Source organism: Pinus tabuliformis, chromosome 1_2, assembly GCF_031772625.1.
Source record: "Pinus tabuliformis cultivar Carrire ecotype Pingquan chromosome 1_2, CPIR1, whole genome shotgun sequence".
Taxonomy (NCBI): Eukaryota; Viridiplantae; Streptophyta; class Pinopsida; order Pinales; family Pinaceae; genus Pinus; species Pinus tabuliformis.
In genome coordinates this window covers 156,853,129-156,862,931 of record NC_142298.1, presented here as the reverse complement: position 1 = coordinate 156,862,931, position 9,803 = coordinate 156,853,129, and the positions used below count along the sequence as shown (strand labels likewise).

Below are 9,803 nucleotides of genomic sequence, written 5' to 3'. Positions count from 1 at the left end.
TTGTGGCCTGTTTCTTTGTTGCCTTGAATGCAAGGAAGGAGGTCAATGTGCAGTTGGATAGTCAACTTGGAGAAATTGACACCCTTGAAAGGAAAAGGAGTCAACTAGGAGTTGAGTTGCATGCTCTTAAAAAAGGAGAAAGATAAAGCCAGTGAAGCTTGTTTGGTGAAGGTTCACAAGAACCTTGATGATTTGAGAGATTGGTTGCAACTGTTGAAAATGAAATACCAAAAATAAAAAGAGAGTGCGAAAGAAATCCGATCACTGAAGCAGAGCATAGGATGGATTTAGTATGAGTTGATGATATTCGATATCCTTAAAGAATTAGAGATTGCAATTACTAAACATGAAGCTATGATGAGAAAAAATTTCATGTTAACAGAATCTGTGGGACCTGATCAGATTGTAGAGGTTGTGAGTAGCTGGACTGGTATTCCCATTACAAGACTTGGTCAGAATGAAAAGGAGCGACTAGTAGGTATGGCGGGCAGGTTGCATGAAAGAGTTGTTGGACAAGATGAGGCAGTTCAAGCAGTTGCCAAATTTGTGATGCAACCACGAGATGGACTTGGAAGACTTCAACAACCGACTGGATCTTTTCTTTTCTTGGGGCCCACTGGAGTTGGAAAAACAGAACTTGCAAAGGCTCTTGCAGCTCAATTGTTTGATGATGAAAAACAGTTCATTTGGATTGATATGTCTGAATATATGGAGCAACACTCAGTTTCAAGGCTCATAGGTGCTCCCCCTGGTTATGTTGGTTATGAAGAAGGGGGGAAACTAACAGAAGCAGTAAGGATATGAACTTATAGTGTTGTTCTTTTTTATGAAGTTGAAAAGGCACATAATTCAATCCTCAACACTTTGCTTCAAATACTCGATGATGGTAGACTCACAAATGGGCAAGGTCGCATAATTAGCTTCTCAAACACTGTCATTATCATGACATCCAACCTCGGAGTAGAGTTCTTGCTTAATGCGATGCCTGAAAACACAAAAATAAAAGTTGCCAGAGACAACGTTATGCAAGAGAGAGTTATTGCATTAGGAGTTACAGATGCGGCTTTGGATTTTATTCTTCTGAAAGGCCATGATCCTGTTTATGGTGCTCGTCCCTTACGGTGATGGTTAGAAGCAAATGTTGTCCATCAATTGTCTTTGATGCTTATGAGTGGGGAGATTGATGAGAACAGTAAAATATGTACCTGAGCAACAAAAATTACAAATTTTATTTAAAAAAAAAAATTGAGAGCTGAAGGCCCAGCTCAGCTCTAAGTTCCATGTGCCCCTACATCCATAACACACAAGTAAAACATCAAGCCAAGCCCATCTAAGGAAGTGGTGTTGTGCTTCTGGAGTGTGGCGCTGCGCATAGCCCTTTGGTGTTGCGTGTAGGACCATCCTTAGGTTCACATCAATGCAGAAAACCCAGCATTGGGAGGCATCGCCCATCATCTGTGAGAATCATTTCCATGAGCAAGAGCCATTACAGTGTTCCAAAGACATCCTATGAAACCCATTACAATGCAAGAGATCATAGGTGTAAAAAATGTTACCGATTGTTTCAATGCAATTTTGTTTTATGTCCCAAACAGCTCCAGGCATCAACATGGCAAGACTAGAAGCTTCCATCTTCTTGCACCAGCTTGTGACCCAATACAACGGGGAGGCAGATGAAAATTCCATTTAGATTGGATAAAAAGAGTGCAGCCATGATATAAGCAGTGATACAGAGAAGCTAGGGGCGCTACGTGTTTCCCCTTGGTGCTGCGCGTAGGGCCATCCTCAAGGGGTACTGCGCGTAGCCCTTTAGTGCTGCGCGTAGGGCCATCCTATAAAAAAGTTCTGGAGGTGCCCGGAATTGAGCAGAAGGTCCTTGATGCAACGAGTAGTGAGCCTTGGGGCCCTCATGGATAAAAGATGGCAGATATTGCAGATGCCACTAGAAATTTTCATGAATATCATATGATTATGGGTGTGCTTTGGAAAAGGGCAAAAAACTGGCGTGATGTTTACAAGGCATTGACAGTTCTTGAGTATTTGGTTGGACACGGGTCAGAACGTGTTATAGATGAAGTTAGGGAACACGGTTACCAAATTTAGACTCTCTCGGATTTTCAATATATTGATTCAAGTGGGAAAGACCAAGGACAAAATGTTAGAAGGAAGGCTCAGGCTATTGTTGCTCTTATCAATGACAAAGAGAGAATATGAGAAGTGAGATAGAAAGCTGCAGCAAATAGCGACAAATACCGAGGAAGCTCATCAACTGGAGGAAGTTACAAGCCAAGCACATACTCAAGCACTGGTGGTGGATATGAATATGATGAAGATCGATCTGGAAGCCGTTATGGGGGAAGAAATGACAATTAGACTGGATATGGGAAAGAGAAGGAATTTGATAGATACAGGGATGATGATCGATATGGCAGAAATAGTGATTCCTCTGGCAGAGATGGAGACTGTCATGGACGAGATAGTGTTGAAAGTTACAGTTGAGATGGTGGGGACAAGGATCTTGAAGATGAGCGGTACAATGCAAGAAGAAGTGATAGAAACTATGACAGAGGAAAAGATCGTGCCTACGATAATTATGAGTGCGCAATGGTGGCAGAGTTTGTAGGCTTGAAAACAACAACTGTTAAAACGTTCTAGATATCTAGCGATGACACCTTTAGCAAATCGACAACAAACCTATTGTTCCGTTTTGATGAGATTTAATTAGATTATTTAGTTATAATTTAATTTATGTTATTTGACCACAACAAATATTTTATTTTGATTTTTGTTTTAATTATTTTGATTCCTATGTTTAGGAAATCATAATTAATATGTAATATGGTATATATAGGGTGATTTTTAAGATGTACAGGTTCGATTTTTGCAGTAGAGAGAGGCTACTTGGAACTGTGTAAAGTTTTCTTGAATATTATTTTAATGAAGTAGTTTCTGCCCTTTAGATCTGGGATCCATCATGGTGTTTAATGTTCAATATGTTTTTCCTGTATATTCACTTACATACTTTGTTTTTTCTACTATTTCTTGTTACAACATTATCTAAGAGACGTGTTAGGAACCCATCTACACACGATGCTCCTTTCACAATGATTTTGTTGTTAAATGTAGTGGTTGTCTTTGCAGAATCCATCCTCTGTTAGATGCTCTGTTGAGTAACCCTGTGTTTCTCTGTCTTCTTGTTGGCATTATGATGTATGTGTTGTACTTGATGGCAACCCACTTATAGAAGAACAACTCACTTGTATATGGTAACAATATGAAAGATCACAGTATAGCAGGAAAACAACAAAGAATGATAGATCGGTCTTCACAAAATGAAGAAAGAGAGGTATACGTAGGTTCACCATTTACCCAACTGCGTATACATGCAGGTTAACAGAAAAAAGGAGCGTATAATGTACACACGCATTTTCACATAAAGGAAAGTGCATATACCTTGGGAAATTAAGCTTTTGGTCCGAAGTTTTTGGTCCATGGTATTTTGATCCATGGTATTGGTCCATGGTATTTGGTCCGAGGTATTTACCCTAGGTATTTGATCCAAGGTATTGGTCCTAAGTGGTTTTGGTCCATGGTATTGAGAAAGACCTAAAACTATATAAGGAGGAGAAGATCATTAGGCCATCATATACAAGCATTGAATATCTGATGAAGTGTGAGATCTAGTATGCAGGTTATTGGGTTATGGTGCATCGCTGGATCTGAACCAAGGAGGAACCTTAGCATTTGATGAAAGATAAGATCTAATGATGCATTAGGATCTCAAGGCTTGAAGTGAATTATCTTTATGTGATTTGATCATGTATCTAAATAACTGATGCATGTTGAAGTTTGTAAATATGATGATCTGCGTATGACTGAAGTCTGGAATAGTTGTAATGTTTCAATCATCATTTACAGATCTGTACGCAGGTTCACTTTAGAAAAAGAGCGTATACACATTGGTTCTACATATCAAAGCAGCGTATACATCATAAATTTTCTTTTTAGATATGTACACTGGTTCGCCTTGAGGAAAGTGTGTATGCACACAGGTTCGACACATGGAAGTAGCATATACCTTATAAAATATATTTTAGTTTCTTCTGTTTGCTGTTGCAGTGTTCTGGGTTCTGGCTTGGGTTCTGGTTACTGCATTCTGGTGACAGTATTCTAAATGATCAGATTGATGGGTTGTCAAAGTGATTGATTGATTCGATTATGGTTGGTTCAAAAGGTGATTGGTTGATGCAGATATATTTGATATGATGTTGTTGATGGATCCAGTCTGAAAATTTATGAAACGTGGTCCCTAGAAGAAAAAGGAGAAGGTCGTAGCCTTCTGTAGGTCGGCGCCTACGTACTAGTAAACACATCGGCTAGTACAAGAGCTAGGGGGTTGTAGCTCCCTTCCAGTAGAAGTTGGAGAACGAGAGAAGGTTGTAGCCTTCTGCAGGTAGAAGCCTGCGTACTAGTATAAGACTGCACCAGTACAAAAAATGTAAACAAAATTTTCTTATTAAAAGAAGACAGAGACGATTGCAGTAGGTGGTTTTCACCCACATTGGGTTTCCACCTTATATCTTGGTGTTCATGTGTGTTGCTTATGTGTGATGCTTTAATCTGTTTTTACTGCACTGTCTAATGAATTCCTGATATACTGATTAAAGTTCAATACATGATAATTTGGGTAAATCAAAATATCTTTGCATATACGCTGGTTGCATTAAGTATAGTCGCGTATACATGCTAGTTCACTGAACTGAAGTAGCGTATACAAATTATTTTTGAAAATTAAATTATTATCTGATAATACTGATTCACCTCCCCTCTTAGTATTATTTCCAACTATTGGTATCAGAGCAGGTCCTTCAGAAGAAGCTTGACCGCTTGAAGGAAGATCCATCATCATGAGTAATCAAGAAAGTGGGGTATCCATCAGACCTCCAATCTTTGACGGGAGCAACTTTGTTTATTGGAAGGTAAGAACCACAACCTATCTTCAATCACTAAGAACAAATGTCTGGGAAATCGTGGAAGGAGGATATACATTTCCATCAGCAATTCCTACAGATACGGCAGGTAAAAATCAATATGAAACCAATGCCAAGGTTGTCAATACATTATTGGGAAGTCTATCACAATTAGAGTTTGTCAAAGTTATGCAGCTCAAATCTGCCAAAGAAATATGGGACAAAATCATTCTAAGCTACGAAGGAGACTCTCAGGTAAAACGTGCTAAACTGCAAACTCTCAGAATTCAATATGAAACTCTCAAGATGCACAATGATGAAAGTATATCAAGTTACTTCTTACGCATAGATGAGGTTGTTAATTGCATGAATAATCTGGGTGAAGAGATAAAGGAAGTTACTTTAGTTGAAAAAGTTTTAAGATCCTTGTCTGCTAAATTTGAATCAAAAGTATCTGCCATAGAAGAAAAGCAGGATCTACAGACTATTACTATGACACAGCTTCACGGAATCTTAATTGCCTTTGAGATGAGAAAAGGAGGTCCATCGGATATGAGAGAAGCCGCATTTAAAGCTTCAGCAAAAGGAAAAGAAGAACTCAATGAATCGGGACATATTTAAGAAGAAGAAGAAGAAGAAAACTTCGTCAAGAACCTTCAACGGGGTTCCAAAAGATTCAGAGGTAAATTACCATTCAAATGTTTTGCCTATGGTAGAGTTGGTCATTATGTTGCCAAATGTCCTCGTAAAGATAAATATGATAAAGGGAAGGAATCTGAAAAATGGAATAGAAAACAAAGTGTAAGTAAAAATCTATTGTACTCATGAAGATAGCGATGGTTTATCAAATAGTGATGAAGATGAAAATAGAAATGACTATAGACTTCTGATGGCTTATGAAGATGATGATTTTTTGGATGCTTTAGATGAAGATGACCTTTATGAAGAAATCTCTAAACTCAAAATCTATTTAGAAGAAAAGAATATGGTTATAGATACCTTGATATACCAACTTGTAGAAAGAGAAAAACACAATGAAAAACCAGAATGTGAAATTGTGGGTCTAAGAAAGGATCTTCAGAAAACAAAAGCTCTCAATCTTAGATTTGCTAAATGATCAGAAACCTTAAATGAAATTATCAAAGTGCAGCGTTCTCCTCTGATAAAGACAGGTCTTGGATATACTAAAGAAGCATCTCAATCACAGACACTGTCAACCTCCACTAAAAGCTATCTTGATGCAACAAAGAGCAGTGAACAGTTTGACAATCGTCAACAAAGGCATAAAGCAGATCACCAGGTAAATCAGAGTCAATTTACCTCAAGGATGAATAGAAGCCACAACCAACCTCAGGTAAATCGTACTCAATCTACCTCAAAGATGAATATCAATAGAAACTACAATCACCAAGTCAATAGATTCAATAATCGCGGGAACTTCTTTAATGGTCAATGTTTCTCATGTCATAATTTTGGACACAAAGTTGCTCAATGTGTTTCTTACAAAACCATCATGACTAGAGAAGCACGAAATCAAAGGAATGTGACAGGGATCAAAAAAGGAAGATGTCTTCATCAGATTGTTCTTTGATTCATTTCAAGGCAAATGTAGAAGATGGATTAAAGGTTTTCCTATCAAATAAATTAAGTCATTTGCAGATTTTTGGCATATCTTTCTTGAAACATGGATGGAGAAAGAGGAATAATTCAAAATAGAGGTGCCCTCTATCCAAGCCTTTAGAGCATGGGAAGATATGCGCACAAATGATGAGGTATATGAGAACTTTCTTCATCTCTTTCTTCTTATTTGAAGTCTTGTCGATGTAGCCATGAAGTTAAGATCAATTTTTTGCAAGAGTTTTCCATCAAAATTGAAGAGGATCTAACTAAATTGGAGACCCACATACAATCCCAGGATTTGGACTATCAAGTCCCATTCTTTGGGGACCTTTTCTAGTAGAAGGAAGGAAAGATAAGGATGCCCTTGGATGTTTGCATTAATAATGTGCAGCTGGAAGCATATATTGAGGAGTTGGGGCAGCAAACAGAGTCTAGTTACTTTGATCCTGTTGCAGCATATATGAAAAAAAAAATACAGTTTGAATAACAAGCCAAATTTCATTTTACACAGCCACACTCATTTTGTGCATGCATGGCTGTCAACATTTACATTTATGTTCTGTTTCAAGCACTGCCAAGCATCATCATTGCTACAGTTGCTTGATTGGTTAATTTGGCATTACAACATCACTTGATCTAGTGATTTGCAGTAAACTAGGGTAGGGTTGTACATAAATAAGCTGCCCAAAGCAGCATTTCAGTTTTCGGTATTTGTTTATGTATAGGTTGCAATGTGTCTATGTTTTGGATTGGTATAAGTTGTTCAGGTTTGCAGCTGTTTCTGACCGTATTTCCCAATGGATGAGGCACTTGTTCTATGGTGTTCTTGACACCTCCAAGGAGTTTCCATCCCCAATAAGGCCAATGTTAGTTCCAGTCTTCGCAACCTGTCACCAGGGATCAAAATGGGCTCTTACTATGTCTGGTTTTCAAAGATGTTTTGCACATGATATTCAATGCAAAACATGTCATAAGCATGTTCATCAGAAGCAGCTCAGAAAAATCTTTCCAATGGTATATCACACTCCCAAAACCGGCTCCCGGATCAAAAGATATGACCGAATGAATGATTGACTCAAAGATCTCCCAGTGCAACAGTTCATGTATTGAATGATCTAGAGGAAGCTAGGAGATGTCAGTGGCTGGTTTTGTGGCTGGATTGTGATAGAGAAGAAGAGAACATAGCATTTGAGGTCTATTTCCATGCTGCTAATCCTCATCTCAACATATGGCGAGCTTGTTTCTCTGCTTTGATTGAAAGAGATATCCATGAATATGTGTAGAGGGAACTGCACATTACTGACAATGATATTGCTGGGGAAAGCTATACAATTTCTGGTATCATGGTTCTAGAGGAGAATTACTTGGATATTTATAGGTATGAATCTTGGGGAGGTTCAACTATTCCAACATTTATGACTCGACAATAGTTGGTTCCAGCAAGATTGGCACAAATGCAACTAGCTTATCGATAAATGGTGACATAAATGTTCATTCAGTCTTTGTTGCCATCCTTACCTACATCTCTTCCAAGCTTCTCAACTCAAAGAATACTTGACATGTCAAACAAATGTAAAGCTCCCCCTTTGCCAGAGGGTCCCATAGATCTCCTCATTGGGGTCCTTTCTGCAAGTAATCACTTTGTAGAGTGTATGGCTGTCAGGAAGACATGGATGCAATCTCAATTGATTAGATCGTCAAAATTTGAGGCCCGTTTCTTTGTTGCCTTGAATGCAAGGAAGGAGGTCAATGTGCAGCTGGATAGTCAACCTAGAGAAATTGATACCCTTGAAAGGAAAAGGAGTCAACTAGGAGTTGAGTTGCATGCTCTTAAAAAAGGAGAAAGATAAAGCCAGTGAAGCTTGTTTGGTTAAGGTTCACAAGAACCTTGATGATTTGAGAGATTGGTTGCAATTGTTGAAAATGAAATACCAAAAAGCAAAAGAGAGCGCGAAAGAAATCCGATCACTGAAGAAGAGTGTAGGATGGATTTAGTATGAGTTGATGATATTCGATATCCTTAAAGAATTAGAAATTGCAATTTCTAAACATGAAGATGTGATGAGAAAAAATTTCATGTTAACAGAATCTGCGGGACCCGAGCAGATTGTAGAGGTTGTGAGTAGCTGGACTGGTATTCCTGTTACAAGACTTGGTCAAAATGAAAAGGAGCGACTAGCAGGTATGGCGGGCAGGTTGCATGAAAGAGTTGTTGGACAAGATGAGGCAGTTCAGGAAATTGCCAAAGATGTGATGTGATCACGAGCTGGACTTGGAAGACTTCAACAACCGACTGGATCTTTCCTTTTCTTGGGGCCCACTGGAGTTGGAAAAACAGAACTTGCAAAGGCTCTTACAACTCAATTGTTTGATGATGAAAAACAACTCATCTGGATTTATATGTCTGAATATATGGAGCAACACTCAGTTTCAAGGCTCATAGGTGCTCCCCCTAGTTATGTTGGTTATGAAGAAGGGGGGCAACTAACAAAAGCAGTAAGGAGACGGCCCTATAGTGTTGTTCTTTTTGATGAAGTTGAAAAGGCACATAATTCAATCCTCAACACTTTGCTTCAAATACTCGATGATGGTAGACTCACAGATGGGCAAGGTCGCACAGTTAGCTTCTCAAACACAGTCATTATCATGAAATCCAACCTCGGAGTAGAGATCTTGCTTAATGTGATGCCTAACAACACAAAAATAAAAGCTGCCAGAGACAACGTTATGCAAGAGAGAAAGTTATCGCATTAGGAGTTACAGATGCGGGTTTGGATTTTATTCTTCTAAAAGGACATGATCCTGTTTATGGTGTTCATCCCTTACGGCGATGGTTAGAATCGAATGTTGTCCATCAACTGTCTTTGATGCTTATGAGTGGGGAGATTGATGAGAACAGTAAAATATGTACTTGAGCAACAAAAATTACAAATTTTATTTAAAAAAAAAATTGATGGCCGAAGGCCCATCTCAGCTCCAAGTTCCATGCGCCCCTGCATCCACAACACACAAGTCAAACATCAAACCAAGCCCATCTAAGGAGGTGGCACCATGCTTCTGGAGTGTGGTGTTGCGCATAGCCCTTTGGTGCTGCACGTAGGACCATCCTTAGGTTCACATCAATGCAGGACACCCAGCATTGAGAGGCATCACCCATCATCTGCGAGAATCATTTCCATGAGAAATAGCCATTACAGTGTTCCAAAGACATCC

The 9,803-nt window shown here is 38.8% G+C and overlaps 1 pseudogene; it reads left to right on the top strand.

The window, feature by feature from the left end:
* Positions 1 to 300: 300 nt before the first annotated feature.
* On the top strand, positions 301 to 804 carry LOC149204979 (chaperone protein ClpB1 pseudogene; annotated as a pseudogene).
* Positions 805 to 9,803: the final 8,999 nt, after the last annotated feature.